Genomic DNA, 8,687 nt, shown 5'->3' with positions numbered 1-8,687 from the left:
GTAGCAGATCTGAAAAGCCAACTGCTGGATCATACAGAAAAAAAAGATTCATGTAGCCAAAAATTCCAGAAATGAAGTAATCTTTTAACAAATCATGACAAGGCTCAATTCGGAAGTCTATTCGGGTAAATGGAATACTTCATTTACAGTATTCAACAGATGCTCATCTTCGGACACTTTGTAGACCTGTGCTATATTGGGACCTGTTTTTTTGTAAGACCTCTGAAACAAAGTAGGATTGGAACTAATTGACACTAAGGTCAGAATCTGCACACTGTGTTCACATATATACTTTAATCTTTAATGACAGCTACTTACTGATAAGAACTTTCAACAATCTGAATAAAGGAGTCCCTAAAATACTAACCCATTCCAAATAATAAAGTACAAAGCATATACTGGAATTTAAAAAAAAGTTAATTTTCAAGCTAACAATGAAAAAAGCAAAAAAACACCAATAAAGCCCAGTTGCTTTCTTTGGCCTCTGTTTGGCAGTCAGTACATTTTCAGTTAAGCTTGGAGCAAATTTGGATTGATAACAAAGCCATGCTCATCTGGCCAGCTTGTAATGTAAAGTAATGACAGCAAGAGTGGCAGAGACACAACTCAGGTGCATGTGTTCGTACCATTTCATTTTTTCTATTGCGTTTTTGATAAAAGTCAATTGTCCTTTTAAGTACTAAGGAATACAAAAGTGTCCTTCGTGATTACAAGTCACTAATCCAAGCAGCCCATGGCTTCCTTCCCCTTCAATTCCTTTCTGTTTTCTCCACTGATACTTAATCATAATTTCCCACTTCAGACAGAAGCCAGTTCTAATGGCTTTTGCTCACATATACCCTAGAGTGGTCATTCACAACTGCTCCTTCATAATTTTATCCACAATTTTGAGAATATCTTGTTTTGTCAAAAGGATACACAAAGACTGACTAGAAATTGATGCAGCTGATCTCTTAAATGTGGTCTCACTCACTAACCTTTCAAGTGCTTCAGCAACCCAGTTCATCTGATTTCTTTTTGATACCTTTTTACTAGTTTGTGCCACTCTATTATTCGCTCTTTCCACTGCGTTAAACACCATGCCCAAGCTGTCGGAGACAAAGTTTTATCCTAAATCCCAGTACAATCTTTTTGTCTTGTAAAACCCTCTGGGTCCATTCCTTTTTCTTTGCTTTGCTCTGTTCCTTTTGTCCCCAAGCCCGCCTTACATTTCTCTGCAAATGAATTGCATAAGCCACTTAACTGCCCTGGTTTCCACCTTTCCAAATCATTGATCACTGTTTTTCTCTTTCCTAGCAAGTAAACTTCTCTGCTCTTGAGGTTTTAAATTAATTGCCAGTTTGCTTATCCTACTACACATTTATTTCTACAGGTTAGAACTATTAAACAAGAGAATATGTTACATCTTTATTTTAACCATTAATAGTTTATAAAAAAAAATATGTCTCACTTCATAAGTGGCGTCAGTCTGTCAGGATACAGGGAGAAACACAACCTGGAGGTTGCTGATACTTCTTTTTTAATCCGTGTCATACAAAATCTGGCTGCATTTGAGTCATCCTCTGTGCAAGTTCTTTTCCGTCACTGGTTTCTGCTTCTCACAGCAATTCCTCTCAGGCAGGAGCCTCACCATTACATAAGACAGAGCATTACTTCCAGGGCCTTATTTTACCCTCACTTTTCATGCACAATGCCAGTGAAACACGGTTTGAGTTGCACATGGGTTTCATGAGCCTGAGGGTACGTCCCCAAGCATTTTGATTTCCAGTCTGCATCTCTTCCTATTATGAAAAACGTTCACAGTTCCAGTGAGGAACTTTGTGCCTTTACGTATTTATAGATTTTTTACCATCTTCCAGAGATCCTACAGATTCATAAACACTTCATAAATAAAATAGTAATAAAATGTAGAGATACTGGTTTGTGTATTCATTGGTAAAACACAGAAGACAATGAATTACAGGGTTTGTACTTCACCAAGGTGCATTAAGTATTTCTTGCTAGCACACAACACTTTCAGAAAGATAAAATCAATTTTGGGTCACATATGTATTTTCTTTTGCTGCCATACTGGGTTTTTCTCATTTGTACTTTTGTTTTAGGTTAACAAATGCATTGCTAGATTCATATGCTTGCCTACAATAACAATATTGTAGGGTATGCCTTTTTTCCCCAAGAGCTCTCTATCAAAAGCCTCTTTTAAAAAGATTACTGATAGTAAATGGCAAATACTTTAGTGTCCATCCGTAAAAAATAGGAAATAGATCATAGAACTCCTAACCTCCACAAGGGTTACACTGACCAACAGTCTTTTAAATAGTCAAGAAACTAGTTTGTAGTATGAAACTTACTTTCATTTCACTTTTCTCCTTCCCCATGACATCTGACGCACACAAGTGGGGCTCTGCGTCTTTGTCAAGTTCTGCCTGTACAGGACGTGGCCTCCGCACCGAGGAACCAGCTCTCAAGTATGGTGCCCCCCGAGACCACAGATACCACTTGACTTAGGAACAGGTATCAGTGTTTTACAGGACTACAAGTGGGTTTGATCATCCAAACGCAGGATCTTTAGCACCGAGTGGGATACCTATGTCAAAGAGTGGGCCTACAACATACAAAATGTTTTCTAGTATTCTGACATGCAGAATTACTATTATTACTGCTGGTAGTGGAGTCACCTAATTTTAAATGCTGTGTATGACATCATTCAGTTTTTCTTTTTATATATTTATGTATATTTATAGTCATGTATCTCCAGGGACACATATGTTATTATTTGTTAGTAATCCACTGGCCATCTTTAATTCCAAAAGTACCATTAGAATTTATGATAAATTCATACAAGGGCTCATGGAAATAAACACTGAGACTCTGCATTCACTGTCAGATGCTTTAAGGTCCTTGGAAGGTCAACACAAAATAAATTGCATAATTAACTATAAATTTAATTAAGGAGTCATAGAATGAGAGGGAAAAGAACACTGAGATCAAATTTTCCATTCTACATCCTTAAACATTAACTCAGTTGGCATCAGGAAGACTGAAATCACAGACAGACAGTTAGGGGAAATATTATTAGCTTTTCAATAACAATCTTGGACCCAATTATTTCCTAGTGAGTACATACATATTAAAATATATATATATGTACAGAAGGCTACAACAGCATAATTCACCATCTTCCTCAAAAGTCTGCAAGCAGGTGAATAAATAAGAAACGAAATCTGGCCCCATTCCAAAGCCTAAGAGCATCTTTTGTTTCACAGAAGAAGAGAGTTGGTAGTTTTAAAAATCAGAAAAATAGCCTCTGAGAATTTGGGCATGACATAAAATTCCTACAGAATACTGTCTTGATGTAGCAACTATAGAAACAGAATGAAGAGCCTCTCTTCATTTCTTTACATGGCATGTTAAAGAACACAACTTCTGCCTTTGGGCTTTGGTGCTGCTGTAAAATATTTTTTATTGATATGTTTCATCTGTATTAATAATTTAAAATTATCTTTCCTCTTGACAGATTTTATGCCTAAAGAACTAAATCACTTGATTTAAACCTCTAGAAAATATTTTTCAAAATAAATTTACCTGTCCTATAAAAGCTAGCTGAAAAATGTTACACAGTAACTTTACATATGTAAAATTCCATCCTTTTCATTAAAACAGCTTTTAGCACAGAGGAATTTCCTTTTGTTAGTAATTCTACAATATGCCTAAACTCAAAAAATCTTTAGGATTTTGCTGGGAATTCATTTTACTTTGATCATATTTAAATCCATTGCTTGAAAACTGCTAACCTGAAAACTGGAAACTGTCTTCACCCTAAGATTTCTTAGAAATATGATTTAGTGAATATTAAATAAACAAATGAATTTAAAAATCTAACCACCCATCCTAACCCTTCAGGAATTCCAATCACAACAGATCCCAAAACCATAACCGGTTTCAGTGCTTCCCATTACACCTGCTTGAAAGACAGCATAAAAATGGAAAAAAAACCCAATGAAAATGAGGAAAGGAAAATGTGGGCACTCATACAAGAGTACAAGAGACTGGTACAATCCAAAAGTACCACATGCAGACTGGCCTGAACAAAGGGAATTATACAGCAGTTGTGCTAAAATCCAAGCTACAACATGCATGTAATATCTCAGATTCTGCCATTTAAAATAAAGTAAAATCCTTGCCTACATGAGGCTAATCCTACTCACTATACTCATGCAAGTAGCTCCATAGGCAGTGAAACAATTTCTTGCATAAGGCAAATAGGAACTGCCTCGAACCTGAAATCAGCCAGAACTGCTCCTCTTCCATTTAAATTCAGCAGCGAATAGGCTCATGAACTGTAAGCACAGTACTTAACAGCAAACAATTTATATTGCAACAACAACATCAAAAAATATATATTGCTTATAGACATTATATTGAAATTTAAAAGGGTCTTTACTTCCAGAAATGAGCTCAGTGTGAAACTGATTATTTACAGAAAAAAGACTTTCCAAAACACTCTTCAGAAGGGGCCCAAGGTCATCTAAGCAGGTTCCAATACAAACACAACATATCTCTCCTGTGAGAATAAGAAACTGAAGCTGAATCAAAAAAATCACTTAAGAAAAGTGATATGCAAAAAGTACCTATCTGGATTCCTGCCCTCCTTCTACTGAAGTGATTATTCCCCTCAATTCAGCACTTGAGAGACCACATCTGGGGCACCTTTGGGCTCCCCAATACAAGACAGACATCGATACACCGGAGCGAGCCCAGCCAACCAAGATGATTAGGGGACTGGAGTGTCTCTGTACAAGAAGCGACTGAGCATATTGGATTTTTCAACGTGGAGAAGGCTTAGGGGGATCTCATTGCTGCCTTCAGCTACATATCAGGAGGATATAGAGAAGATGGAGACAGACTCTCTCCAGAGATACAATGATAAGAGGCAATGGATACATGTTACAACACAGACAATGCGGATTAGATATAAGGAAAAAATTTTCACCATGAGGATAGTTATCATGGGAATAGGGGCCAGAGAGATTTCAGTCTCCCACCTTGGAGATACCCATGACTGAAGTGGACAAGGCTCTGGACAATCTCCTCTAACTGGATCTGCTTTTAGTCAGAGGATGAACAAGGTGACCTCCAGAAGCCCCTTCCAACCTACGTTGTTCCACAGCTCTGCGAGATCAATGGGAAAGGTCTTCAATTGAATGATGGGAGCAAGGACAGAAAAATAATTAGTGCACAAATTTATGCCTACAAATATCAAGTTTGTACTGCTGCTCCATTCTTTAACGGAAAATGATGTTAAAAATATCTGAAAAACACTTTCAAAAATTTTGAGGCTTTTCACAAAAATTAAGTTGAAAATAAAAGTTAGGCATTAAGACTCTCCATGCAAAAATTACTGTCTTTCTTCACATTTTAAGCAAATTTTTGAGTAAGCAGAATAAACATCTCGGGTTTTTTTTCAAAAGAGAATAATTTGAAAAATTTTCCTTCAAAGGATTCTTTTTATTACATTTCAGAACACCGCGAGCTGTGAAAGCGTAAGATGCTTCCTATCAAATCCCAGTCCTTCTTTTCCTGACCTCTTTTGCTTTCAGCAGCAAGCACAGATTTATACAGCCTGGTCCACCACACAGGGGAAACTCCCAGCAAGATATTACCTTAGCCCAGGGCCTGGTGTAATCAGCTTGCCCAGAAATGGCAGAGCACTGGGAATGCCCAGCGCTTCTGGCACTGCTGGTCTAGCACAGGTGCAGGGCTAGCTGAGCTGGCATAAGACCTGGCCAAGTAACGTGAAGGCAAATGTATCTGCATACATTTGGTGATGAGACTCACAGCAGCTAGCACTGATGAAATCTCACTGCTACTAATCTCACTGCTACTATATCAATGCTATTACCACCAACAAGGCACAAAATTTTCTACACAGAAAATACTTTCCTGTTCCCATAAACAACAATTAATCAATTTTGCTTATCCTGAGGCATTTTATCTAAGACTAATTGTATAATCCAAGTGACATTTATTTCATTACCACCTTTTCTATAAAAAAAAAAGATGTAATGAACAGTATCCCCCAAACGTCTCGTTACTAATACATAAAAATTCTCAGTCAAGAAGAGATCTCATTATAGCAATAAAATTTATTTTACCTTACAAAAATTGGCTGTCACAAAGTCCACGCGGGTAGCATAGCAGCTACCACACTTAAGCATCAGTTCAGCACTGAGCTCCAAGAATCTCAAATGAAACCACAGGAGATGGTAAGCTGAGTTGAGGAGGTCTGTCACTTCAGCAGACTGCACTAACGGTACAGTTTTATAATGAAGTCCCTAGATTGAAGAAAATGCAAAATCATCCAAGAATAAAATTATCTGTCTTCAGCAAGGGTTTCTCACTGATTTTCCCTTAACAGTAAATTGGGAAACACCCACTGAGGATGGCAACTTTGTACAGTTCCATCCATAAGGAATGCCATTCTGAACCTTACCTCAATGTACTTGAGCTTCTAGTCAGTCAGGTTCCCTACTTCTAAAGACTAGGAAAAAACTTTCTTGAGAAAGTGACAGAATTCAGACTGGACACACACATAAACCACCAGAGACAGATGCTGCTTTGGTCCTCCTTGTTTTGTGATGTTATGAGAAAGACAAGCTAACCCAATGTAAATAGATGTGAGCAGAAGAAATTCTGTGTATTTTTTATCTTTGTTCCAGCTCTCCCAAATACAGTCCATAAGCAAACTCCTCTATAATAAATCATTTGTTTGTGGAAAATTTTTTTTAATATGAATCTATTTTACCAAAACAGAAAAGCAGATGCAACAAAAAGAAACAAATAACAATGTAAACTACCCATAATATCACCCTGACACAACACAGCACTGCTATGGTACTGCACTAAGCGTGCAAATGAGAGTCTGGCCTGAATTCCGCAACACATCCAGGTTTCATTCAGGTGCACAACTGAATGAGAAAAACAGGAATCCCTAAAAGCTGAAAAACACACAGGATAAAAAGGTAAAAAACTGCCCCATCTCCATACACATGTGATGCAGATTTGGAAATTAATGGGGTGAGCAAAACCTACAACATTTAGATTCAAGATGAGCATGCTGAGTACTGATAAGTACCAAGAAAGTTACTGTTAACTTTTTATGCAGGCTTTGATAGATCATATGTTGTACATTGTGTTGTCTGACACAGAAACAAATGTTCTCTGTCTCAGAAGTAGTTCCAATTCGTACTGGAGATAAAGGACAAGACTGTCACAGAAAGGGGTCTAAAGCCAGGCTGAGATAGGGATTTTTTTCAGAATTACCAAATGCTAAGCAATTCCCCTGCATTCAAAGTCAGTTACTAAGGCCTCTATATTTTCCACAGTTCGTCAGCTTATGTGATAGTCTAAGTGTAGATTTTTCAGTCAAACATAAGACTCCAAGTCTGTCAGAATTAAAGTTAATACTGATACTACGGCTAAACGTAAGGCCCTATTTGAGAAAGATGCCATCACCAAAATTTGCAGAAGTGCTAAACATTAGAAATTCCTGAAATTTAAAGTGGAGAAAATATTTTAATATCCTTAAGTACAGCGTTACATGCATACATGACTCTTCACATGCAGAATGAGGCCAAGGGGGCACATACGCAGAAAAACAACACACAGAAAATCGGCTTTTCTGATGCATATATAGATTCACACCTTCACACCATAACTAAACAACAAAGAGCCTTAAAACGAAGCCATACAGTTTCAATTTATTGAAACAATAGAGAAGGAGTCTTTCAAGGAGTCAAATATTCTGAGGGGTTGAAGAAATTACTAACAAGATAACTTTTGCAGCAGCATTTTGAGAGATTTTAGGGTAGAGATGTGTTAATTAAGAACCAAGGTACTACAGTTTTAGCAAAAGGTACAGGTATCCCTGAGCCATAATGAAATGTACTTGTAAATTTCCAGTAAACCTTCATTTCAACGGCCTTAGACTCACTTAATGCTTGCCTAGATTTAAAAAGAAAAGAAGAAAAAAAAAAAAAAAGGTGATCAATGACAGCAGGAAACTTTTTACAGAAAGACCAGAGAATTCACAAGCTTTATATCCACCCCAAACTTCATAATAACTCTGAATCCATCACTACTGAACCAAAGAGAAATTAAACAGCCTAGATATGGACGGTAAAGTTGTTCCAATGTGAGAGAACTTGCTCACCGGACTACAAAGCCACCCAGGGGCAGGGAAGTAAAGACGACTGCCTACATACTCGTGGAGCATCCATTTCCATTTCCCTCACTCACAAGCAGTACCAGTGGGACCACTCTGCAAGTGCCTGCAGGGCTAATGCATGCACGGGAGAAAGAAACTGCCAATATAACTTGGTTCCAAAAAAAAAATCCAAACTGCTGACAGCACATGCCAAAAAAGGCCTTATTTCTTACATTCTTTACCTAAGCAGCTAATGATGTGCTTTTCTTAGAGGTAAACAACCAATTATGAAAGCTCATATGCTTCAGTACCCGCTGCAAACCTATTTTCTTTGGCTTTAGCACTAGGGCATTTATCATTCACAATGAGAAATGCTTCCAAGATCCCTGGTAAGAAGTAGATCTTACTACTGTAAAGTGGTTTTAGCTCTTACTTGGACTACATTCTTCTCCTGGCCCCCATCCAGCCGCAGCGAGTTACT

The sequence above is a fragment of the Fulmarus glacialis genome, unplaced genomic scaffold (genome assembly GCF_000690835.1).
Source record: "Fulmarus glacialis isolate BGI_N327 unplaced genomic scaffold, ASM69083v1 scaffold29820, whole genome shotgun sequence".
In the NCBI taxonomy this organism is placed as follows: domain Eukaryota; kingdom Metazoa; phylum Chordata; class Aves; order Procellariiformes; family Procellariidae; genus Fulmarus; species Fulmarus glacialis.
This window is presented reverse-complemented; position numbering follows the sequence as displayed.